Source organism: Asparagus officinalis, chromosome 2, assembly GCF_001876935.1.
Source record: "Asparagus officinalis chromosome 2, Aspof.V1, whole genome shotgun sequence".
Lineage (NCBI taxonomy): Eukaryota > Viridiplantae > Streptophyta > Magnoliopsida > Asparagales > Asparagaceae > Asparagus > Asparagus officinalis.
In genome coordinates this window covers 39,675,056-39,685,880 of record NC_033795.1, presented here as the reverse complement: position 1 = coordinate 39,685,880, position 10,825 = coordinate 39,675,056, and the positions used below count along the sequence as shown (strand labels likewise).

At 36.9% G+C, this 10,825-nt stretch overlaps 1 long non-coding RNA gene across 1 annotated transcript; it reads right to left on the bottom strand.

The window, feature by feature from the left end:
- Positions 676–1,150, bottom strand: LOC109829500. Its single transcript, XR_002244042.1, has 2 exons — positions 943–1,150; positions 676–744 (listed from the first exon to the last, which is right to left on the bottom strand). It is a non-coding gene; the product is annotated as an uncharacterized LOC109829500 (long non-coding RNA).

The window sequence follows — 10,825 nt, the reverse complement described above, 5'->3', positions numbered from 1 at the left end:
GCCTTTCTACTCTTTAATGAAGTGTACAGAAGGCCACCAGAAAATATGAGGCCCAGCAATTCATTCGTATAAAGCCACTGGAACTGGTTTACCATTAGACTCAAATCTTCGCCTTTGGGTACATTAAACTCACTCACCAGACCCTATAAAAAAATGAAAATATTAGCACTAGTTTTGCTCGCTAAGATTACTTTCCAGACTCGAAATAGAGAGATAAAAAATCACCTTGATAGCTTCTTGAAAGAGGAGAACTGTTATCAACATCCCAAAGAGTTCTCCTGCAACCCTGGTGAATCTACTAATTATAGCGGAAGCATTAAAAGCTGTCAGAAGAAACAGCATGATAGCAGTCCAGATGCAAACCCTACGAAAAGTTTTGCAAATCAAAAATCATATTAACTAAGAAACATGACTAACTGATCCAAACTCTTTTCATCTTCACAACTACAAAACCATCCAGCCCAAGCCAAAAATAGGCGTGCACCCAAGTCTTCTAGGTCTTTGGCAAAGTTGTACAAGTATGTGTACATTAACACAGTAGGTTCTGCAACTCCAAGAATTAACATGGGCAACTTTACACTTTGTTCCAAATAGAGAATTTACATCAGCAACTTCACACTTTGTTCCAAATTTTCATCAGCTTAATATATGATACAGCAAGGCTAAGAAGCTTACATGCGGAGGGCATTTCTTGGTGAGATGGTCCAGCACTGTTTGCTTGATCACCTCCAAAAGTGACTTTCGCTGAACACGCGAAAACAATTTCAATTATATAAAGATAAATACTTGTTTCACCAAAAGTATCAAATAGACATTAACAGCCATTGTATCGTAAGGTATATTTACTTTCATTGTGCACAATAGATCACCCCACTGAATGTTAAGATGATCGGGGTTTAACAAACATAAAGCCATAATAAAGGAAAATCCTAAAAGTATTACATTTAACAAAGTAAAGCTCCACTGCCGCCGCCTCCGACGAGGCATCCAGCTCCATGTCCTCCAGCTACAAACCAAACATTCACATGGGCATTTCATCAAACAGGTTGCAAGCACGAAGTAAAACCAGGCTAAACAAGAAACCGATCGACCAAACAAACAAGCGAAAATCCCAAAGGGGCATTTCGTCAAACACGTAACGAGCACAAAAACTAAATAAAAGCTTAAACATACTTGTAGTGTCTTGTATTCCCATGTTTCCAGGTATATATGCCTGGATGATTAAATGTATTTGATTTTCTTTTAGATGAATAAAATCTAAAACTTAGTGAAAAATATATACAATTAGTAAAAAGAAACGGAACACACTGACCTTCAAGTAGATGTCAAGTGTCAACGGTCTTAGTGCTCCTTCTGTAAACGGAGAACATTAGATATCGTGAACTCTTAAAAAATCATTATATATCATCAAAATCAAGTTAAAACCAACCTGTGTCTTTACTTAGTTGCTCTCCAAAAGCAATAACAGGTAAAGCAGAAGCAAAAAAGATGTACATAGTAGGTGCCAAGACCCTGAAAAAAATGATGAGCAAAACAATTAACAGAATTGCATAAGCCTTTAAATTATTTTTTTTTCAAATACAAGTACCTGAATCCTGAATGAAACCCAGCCATTCAATCTTGACGGTAACATGGTGCTCTACCTTTGACATCACTGATGATTCCCCTAAATGGATGCCTGATATGATCCATTCTCGAGTAAAATCCTAAGAAAAACCAGTTATTTAACGATGTTAAAATTTATGGAGAAGGAATTATTTTGGTGGGAGCACCAAAATTCTTAATATCCCACGTTTCAGCAACTTCCATTTAAAACATATTTTTGGTGGAGGCACGCGGTGGAGGAGGCGGAGGAGCGATGCGGTGGAATCGATGGAGGCGGTGGAGGAGGCGGCGGAGGATCGAGCGCGCCGGCAAATATGAGGCGGCGGAGGATCTCGAGGGCCGGCAAAGATGAGGCGGCGGAGAAGGTCAGGCCGGCGAAGATGAGGCGGAGGCGGAGGCGGAGGCGAATTTTTTGCCGGAGGGGAATTTGAGGGTGTGGTGTTTTTTGGCGAAGGGGAATTTGAGCGTGCGGTGCTTGGGGATGAAATTTTTGGCGGAGGGGAATTTGAGAGGGTGCGGTGTTTGGGGATGAAATTTTTGGCGCCGCTGGCTGAAAATTTGGGGAGAACGCGTGCGCGGGTCAGAAAAACGATGGCAAAAAAATTTTTTTAAACCCTAGTATAACTCCCAAACGGTTTCAGCTGTTTGGACGGATATGTTCTAAACGGTTTAACCCGTTTGGGCGCTCCGTTTGGGATTATTCAATAGCCCAAACAGTTTAAACCGTTTGGAATAATTAGTCCAAACGGTTTAAACAGTTTGGGCTATTTTGACTTGCCCAAACGGTTCCAATAACCGTTTGGACTGTCCTATTTTGTACTAGTGTGTAGAGGAAAGCTTGATCAAATGGAAACAACTTCCACCAGAAGATGCAACGTGGGATTTGGATTAAGAGCCATGCAACGGGATTACTTGACAGGTTGCAAGGAAGAAGTCCAAGTTTGTTAAACGATGTCCACGAGCTTGGTTACTGAAGAATAGGATAAGTAGTTAATAACTTACTTCTGCTATTTTGTTGCCACTAGTCTATCGTATCCTATTTCTTAGAGACATGGCCTAAGAATTAGGATTGGTTGTTATTCTCCATTGTTATTTAAACTCCTTCCCAGTTGTTAATAAGGCAAGCTTATTCTCAATCAAAACACCTGTGGTTCGTTCTCACCCGAAGAGAACTTATTTCCTAATATTCTTATAGCTTTGACCGGGACCTATCGGTGATGATATTAGATGTCACGGAAGAAGTGGTAGTTAAGGCGGAAACCCAGCCTTAATTTATAATTTGCATCCTCTTGATTGTTTTCCCGCAACAAAACATTTAGGTGCCTGCGTCCGTTTCAAGCGATTGAAGATGTGTGCAGCGTCTTCCGTGGTTTTTAATTGCAGAAATTGAAACTAAATTTAATTCGTTACGACAACTCGATCGTCTAATTTTAGCTTTTTTTAGTGTTAAAAGGGCCGCGCGTTCACATCAAACGAAGACGGATTGCTTTCTAGTCATAAATAAGAAACAGACAGGCCAGCCCAGAGCATGCGGTTGGAAAGAAACCTGAAGAGGGCAGGATACGTCTGAAGGAGTCAACACTTTGATTTTTTTTCTCTCTTCACGATATCAAGCAGACAATTCTTGCACATCACTAGATTAATATCTTACCGGGAGAAAAAAAAAAAGTAGCAGAAGACGTTCAAGAGGACAACACTTGGAATTTTCTCTCTGCTTTTGGGATGCATAACGTTCAACGAATTAGATGAACTGGACACCTTTGACATTCAAAATACATATGCTTGGTACACAATAATTTCTCTCGACTCTAGGAAATAATCGAAAATATCAAACGCAATGGATCATTCTAAAAAAGACAATTCTTGCGACGTTACTACAACATTGATAATTAACCAGATGTTCATAACAATTCTAGTACATGTACACTGCTTTTGCACGCCGAGCTAAAAACTTCACCAATCCCTATCCGACTAGCTAGTGTTCGTTCATGAATAACTGGAGGTACAAACATATTTGTCATTCTTATTTCAGTTGCTCGAAGCGTATTGTTTTTCGCAGTAGTTCTTTCAAATTACAGCGCGACGCTTCATCAACCTGATCCATCGAAGTTAATATACTTGAAACCGTACGAGACTCAAACTACTCCTGACCAAACACACCCGCTCAGATGCTCGGAAACCATCCAAAACTACGTATGAAGTCAGTGAGAATATACTAGCTAGACAGCAACCTATCGCCACACACGTGCCTTACCTAATCCACCAATTGTCCTCCTCGCCGAACTCGCAAAAGGGAGAGAAAACAAGGGTGGTCTCCCCTCCTCTCCTCCCGAACTCAGCCTCAGCGTCGGCCTTGGCCTCAATCCCTCTCTTTTTCGCACCAAGTAAGAGCTGATCTCTGCAAACCGGACAAGTGCTCCCTTTATGCTCCACCCACGTATTTAAACAGAACTTGTGGAATGCATGCTTGCATCTGAGTTCGTTGCTGGTTTCTTCTCGTTTGGTTATTTCCAGGAGACAAACCGCGCATTCTGCGGGCTCTATAGGCTTTGTCGAGACCGTTGAAGGAGCGACAAAGCTTGGGACGACGGCTTTAGTGATGGATTTAAGGAGGAGGGCCAAAATGGCAAGGCAGTTGAATAGAGATGCCATGTTGTGTATATGGACAAAGTGAAAACTAACTTGCGTTGTGGGAGTGGAGATAATTAATTTAAAATTGCTTTTATAGGCAACGGTTAAGGATATTTGAAAGACAGGTCGGATACTGGTCAAGTATATATATGTATATTGAATATGTGAAAAGGAAAGTAATGCTTGGGGGTGTGGTTTGCGTTATTGATGAGTTACATGAGGGGGGGGGTTTGGGATGTTGCTAAGAAAAGGTACCTGGAATTTTAATAGCCAAGAATTGAGTGCATGTATTGAATATTTGTGTACCTTTGAGTTGTTCACGAGTTTCATGAGGAACATTTTGAGAGGTTACGAAGAAGAAGTGTTAGCTTGGACCGTCCTTGGTTGGTGATTTTCTTTTCTTTTTTTTATTTTACTTTAAAAGAAAACCATTAATTGTAGTTTTAAATTAGAGTAAATTACACTAAATCTCCAAGAACTTTCGGTATTTTACAATAGATCCCCAATAACTTTCAGAATCACACTAAACAGCCGATAAAATTTGGAATTGCAGAAGACCGCCTATAGTTTCCGCATTTTGTATATAATCCCCATGAATTAGAACTAGAAAACAATATAAAAATGCATTTTGAATGACGTTTTCACCCAGAGAGAAGGCTTTGGGATCCAACTTTGTGGCAAGCAAGAGCAGAACAAATGACAAAAGACTAGGTATCTCTTGTTTTAGGATTGAAATATTAAAAAAAAAGGTCATAAATGGGGTTTTAATAATATAAGGGGCGTTAAATTTGGTTTTTTTAAAGTAGGTGAGTTTTTTTTTTGGTCAATGAAAATTTTATTCATATCCCAAATGAGAAATATGTACATATCAAGATACTCAGTACTGTAGACTGAGATTTACAAAAAAATTACATGTATATGAAGTATAACCAGAACTTTATATTAACATGAAAAGTTCTCTGTCACTGTTAGAGGAGTGCGGACTATTCAAAAGTATGGTTGAGACATCATATTTGATTTCCTTCACAATCTGATCAGCATCCTTAATTTTTTGTGAGAAGATCCGTTCATTTCTTTCCCGCCAAATGTGGTAGATAGAAGCTGTAAAAACCAGTCTCTTAAGCTTTTGCTTATATCCTCTACCTCTCAAACTTGCAAACCAATTAACTAGATGAGACCAATTAGTAGACTTCCACCCAAAGCCAATCCATACCATGATTTTATCCCAGATGTAGCCAGAGAAGGGACACTCAAAGAACAAGTGATCCCTAGACTCCAAGCTTAAACCCATACATAAACTGCAACTGTTGTTATCTATAATTCCTCTTTGCAGCAATTTGTCTTGGGTCAATAGCCTATTTTGCATAGCCAACCAGCAAATAAAGGCATGCTTAGGGATGTTTAAACTCCCCCAAACAGTTTTACACCATGAGACCTGATGAGATGTAGGAAGGAGCCCTGCATACAAAGCTGAAATTCTGAGTTTGGAGCTCCTGTGGCAAGAATGAATGAAGTCTTTTAGCCTGTCAGCTTCTCCAAAAAAATCAATGCTTTATCCTTGGCTTTAACCATTTGTTTCCACATCCAAGAATCCCCTGATTTAGCTTTTACTTGCCATATATCACTATTCTTGAGATAATTTCCATGTATCCATTTGATCCACAAAGATTTAGCTTTTACTTGCCATATATCACTATTCTTGAGATAATTTCCATGTATCCATTTGATCCACAAAGATTCTTTGTTAACATGTATAGACCAAATGTTCTTCAGTGCACTTGCAAAATTCCAGTAATAAGCCGAAAACACTCCCAATCCTCCTTGTTTTTTTCCAATACAAACTTTTTTCCAAGAAACTAGAGATTTCCTAGAAGAATCCCACAAGAATCTCCTGCACATTTCATCTATCTTATGAAGAACACTGGTAGGAAGGACATAGCTTGATTTCCAGTAAATCTGTATACCAAGAATAACACTTTTGATAACTTATAACCTCCCTGCATAGGATAAATTTTTATGATTTTTTCAGCTTTGCAATTGTCCAGAGATTTTATCAAAAAGTGCACTGCAATCTGTGTGAGACAATCTCTTGGATATGAGTGGAACTCTAAGATATTTAAATGGCATTTTACCTTCAGCAAACCCCAGAATATTGGCTATGGATTCTTTGACATTGTCTTCAACCCCTCCATAAAGAATAGAACACTTTTCAGGATTAGCCTCTAACCCTGAAATCTCAGCAAAGGATTTGAGGCACTGATATAACTTGTGCACAGAGTATGTATCACCTTTAGAAAAAAGTAACAAATCATCTGCAAAAATGAGATGGGTGATCTTCAGATTTTTACATTTAGGATGGAATTTAAAAGCTTTATCATCTCTTAAAGATGTCAAGCTTCTTGATAAATATTCCATACCTAAAATGAAAGAATTTAAAAGCTTTATCATCTCTTAAAGATGTCAAGCTTCTTGATAAATATTCCATACCTAAAATGAAACGATAAGGGGAAAGAGGATCCCCCTGTCTCAAACCTCGTTCACCTTTGAAATAGCCTTGCAAAGATCCATTGAGAGATATTGAAAACTTTGGGGTAGTTATACAGGGCATAATCCACCTTAGCATGTCAGCTGGAAATCCCAAACCTGCAAGCATTTTTTTAAGAAAGCTCCAGCTTATAGTATCAAAAGCCTTCCTTATGTCAATATTTAGCATGACCCTTGATGATATTTTCCTCCTGCTGTAGTTTTTAACCAGCTCATGTGCTAACATTATCTTGCTAGAGATTTGTCTTCCCTGTACAAAAGCACTCTGAGCCTCATTGATGATGTATCCCATAACAGGTTTAATTCTGTTTGCCAGGATCTTTGTTATGAATTTATACAAGCAGTTACAACAAGAGATTGGCCGGAAGTCTGCTGGAGTTTTAGGACACTGGATTTTAGGGATAAGAGAAATTGAGGTAGAGTTTACAGCTCCCAACAATTTACCAGTCCTGGAAAATTCCTTGATAGCTAAGGTAACCTCGTCCCAAATTATAGGCCAAGTAGTCTTAAAGAAAGACATATTGTATCCATCAGGCCCTGGAGCTTTATCTTCAGGTATTGAAAAAACAGCTGCTTTTATTTCATCCTTTGAAACAGGTTTCAACAGCTCATTGATTTGTGCATCATTCAAACATGGACCTGATTTGATAATGTTGATGTCAGGAGGGAGAGTGTTAATTTCCTTGCCCATCAGATTTTTATAATATGATATAAGCTCCTGCATAATACCTTCATCATCAGTAATTTTATCCCCCTTGCTATTGTAGAGAGCCAAAACTCTATTATTATGTCTTTTATACTTAGCTATAGCATGGAATAGCTTAGAACTTCTATCACCATGCACATTCCAATTAATCCTGGCCTTCTGCTTGTAAAAAGACAGTTCATAGCTTAGAACTTCTATCACCATGCACATTCCAATTAATCCTGGCCTTCTGCTTGTAAAAAGACAGTTCACAATCAAGGAGCTTGTTGTATGTGAGCATTCCAATTAATCCTGGCCTTCTGCTTGTAAAAAGACAGTTCACAATCAAGGAGCTTGTTGTATGTGAGAATGCATTTTTTCTCATGAGCAATAAATTCATAATTAAGAGGATCAGAGTGCAGAATTCTCTGAGCATCTTCCAAAGCAAATTTTGCTGTTTGCACTTGCTCACTAATGTTGTGAAAATGTTTCTTGCTCAGATCTATTAACTCCTTCTTCAGCATTTTGAGCTTTGCATAAACTGAGTACATAGTATAGCCTTGAATAGGAATGTGCCAGATTTTTGAAACAGTGGGTATGTATTTTTCATGCTTGGTCCACATTTTGAAAAATTTGATAGGCTTTTTTCCCTGCTTCAAGTCATCATAAACTGAAACAATGGCTGGAGAATGATCAGATAGATTGGGGAGCATGAATTCCACATGACTAGAAGTGTATTCATCAATCCATGCATCATTTATCAAAGCCCTATCCAATCTACACCAGATCCTTGAATTTGCATCTTGCTTGTTATTCCAAGTATAAAAACATCCCTGAGTTTTTAAGTGCCTGAGATTGCAATCCTCAATAAAATTCTTGAAGTCTTTTGTATCAGTCTCTGTTAGATTTATACCACCAAGCTTTTCCTCATTGCTCAATAAGCAATTAAAATCTCCACATATTATCCAAGGTACATTCCTAATATTTTGGGATATCTGTTTAAGATCTTCCCATAGCTCTTTTCTAGCTTCTTGTTTATTAAAACCATACACTGTTGAAGCAATGCAGCTAAGTCTACCATCCAATGATTTCATATAGCAAGTAATATGCTGGTCTGATATTTTGATCACCTAAATGTCAAAAAAAATTTGATCCCAAAGAATAAGAATTCTAGCTTTCTCAGATCCTCTTACAATTGACAACCATTTCCAATTTTTTGTAATCTTCTTAGCAGTGGCATCCGGTAATGATTCCTTAATTTTGGTTTCAATTAGAGCTATAAAAGACAGATGATACTGTAAAATATGGTTTCTCACCATCTGCTGTTTAGGGGATTTGTTTAATCCCCTCACATTCCAAAAGGATAAGTTCATGTGGAAGATCCTCCCCCTATCAATTGTACAGGGGTCATCTGAAATCTTTCCTCCAGTTGAATTTCCTGGAGAATTTCTCTTTGTCTTGTTCCCTTGAACAAGTAACCAGCAATCCTTATTTGTGATCAGTTTGTCATGCATGACATGCACAGAGTTGTCATTGCCCAGTTTTTGACCATCCAACAAAATTTCCTTGCCTTTCAATACCTGAGAATGACTTGCCTGCTTAGTGACTTCAATTCTCAATCCCCCTTGTGATACACCATTTCCTTGCATTGACTCAGTCTGTTGCACAGAAACATGCACAGGGGGAACATGCACAGATGGCATATGAACCTGAACAGGAGTCACCTCAGTGGATACAGGAGTAGGTATATGCACAGGAGGTACATGCACAGGAGAAACATGCATAGGAGGTACATGTGTAGATGAAACATGCACAGAAGATTGCACAGGATCAACATTCTGTTTTGGCCTCCATCTCTGAACTTTCACTTGTTTTTTGCAAAAAAAAATTTCATGGCCCACAATTTTACAATTTTCACACCATCTTGGCTTGAATTCATAAAGTAGGTGAGTTGCACCTATCACACAAGATGTATCAGCATTAACTCCAAAATTTTTTAAGTACTAGTTTTTATGCACGTGCATTGCATGTGGTTAAATATCAAAATAGATCAACTTTACGTTGTCGTTTGCCATTAATATATTACCAGCAGAGTCATTACTTTATCTCTTTCTCTTATTATCCGTAATTCTCTGAATGTAAGCTTTCTTCTGCTCACCACTCAACCAAAAATATTTGGTATTTTTAATACTGGGGATTGTAGTGTTCTCTTCTGTTTAAAAAAATATTCATATGGTATTATAAATACATACACATACACAAATATATATATACACAAATATATATATATAGAATAATTTATTATTCAGTTTAATGCAAACCTTGGCTTGAAGTCATTTTGAGCAAGGTCCTTTACGTGAGAAAGTGTTATATAGTGGTTATGTAATCCGAATACCAGATAATGAATTTCTACAAAGGAAAATCATATGTCATATTACCATTAATCTATGAATACATATGAGCAATGCAAATAGTTAGACATAGTAGCATATATTTTCATGAAAATTAAATAGTAAACGACCAACTACAATCATTATCACAATTAAAATATAAAATATATTGATATTCTTTACTAACCTGATACTCGGGATTATGGAGTAAATCTTAAGTACGAAATTGGAATTGAGATGGTATTATCCTATAGGTAAAAAAATATGTGTCAAAAAATAAAAAAACCATAAGAAAATTATATCAACGACAATAAGGAACAAAATTGTACCAAAAAAATATAATACACCTTAAGCAAGAGAGTTTAGAATTAATTAGTCAAATTTCTCTATATACTATTCGTAAGCACAATAATTTGAGGGGTGGAGACTTATAGTAGATAGAATGAATTTTTTGCCAATGTTGGTGTAAAGCTACAGAAACAAAAAAAATCTCTATATACTATTCCTAATTAGGATGAATAGGTAGTTTTATACTTTTAGGTATTTAAAATAAGTATGATTTTTAATTTTTTATTCTAATTAGTCTAATTTTAAATAGCAAAAAAAAATACCTTAAGTTGTCAAAATTTTGCAAGTTGGTGCCTTCTCCAAATAATTAGTCTCAGCTTTAATGAGATGAAGGGAAATGCTTAATTTTCTTTCATAGAAAATCTGGATAAATTATTTTATTAAAAAATTCATTAATTTATCTTTATTGGCCTTCCTAAATTACTTATCTAAGTATGCATGATCTAATCAAATATAGATCAAAAACCTAATGTAATACATATGAGTAATGGTATTCAGGCCATCCATTAATATAGTTTATGTATAAAAATCAATGTTTAGATATGACATTTTTGTTCTTTTCTTGGTTTTTGTCATTGTGGTCTATAGACAAATAATGATCATCTAACAAGAATCTATATTT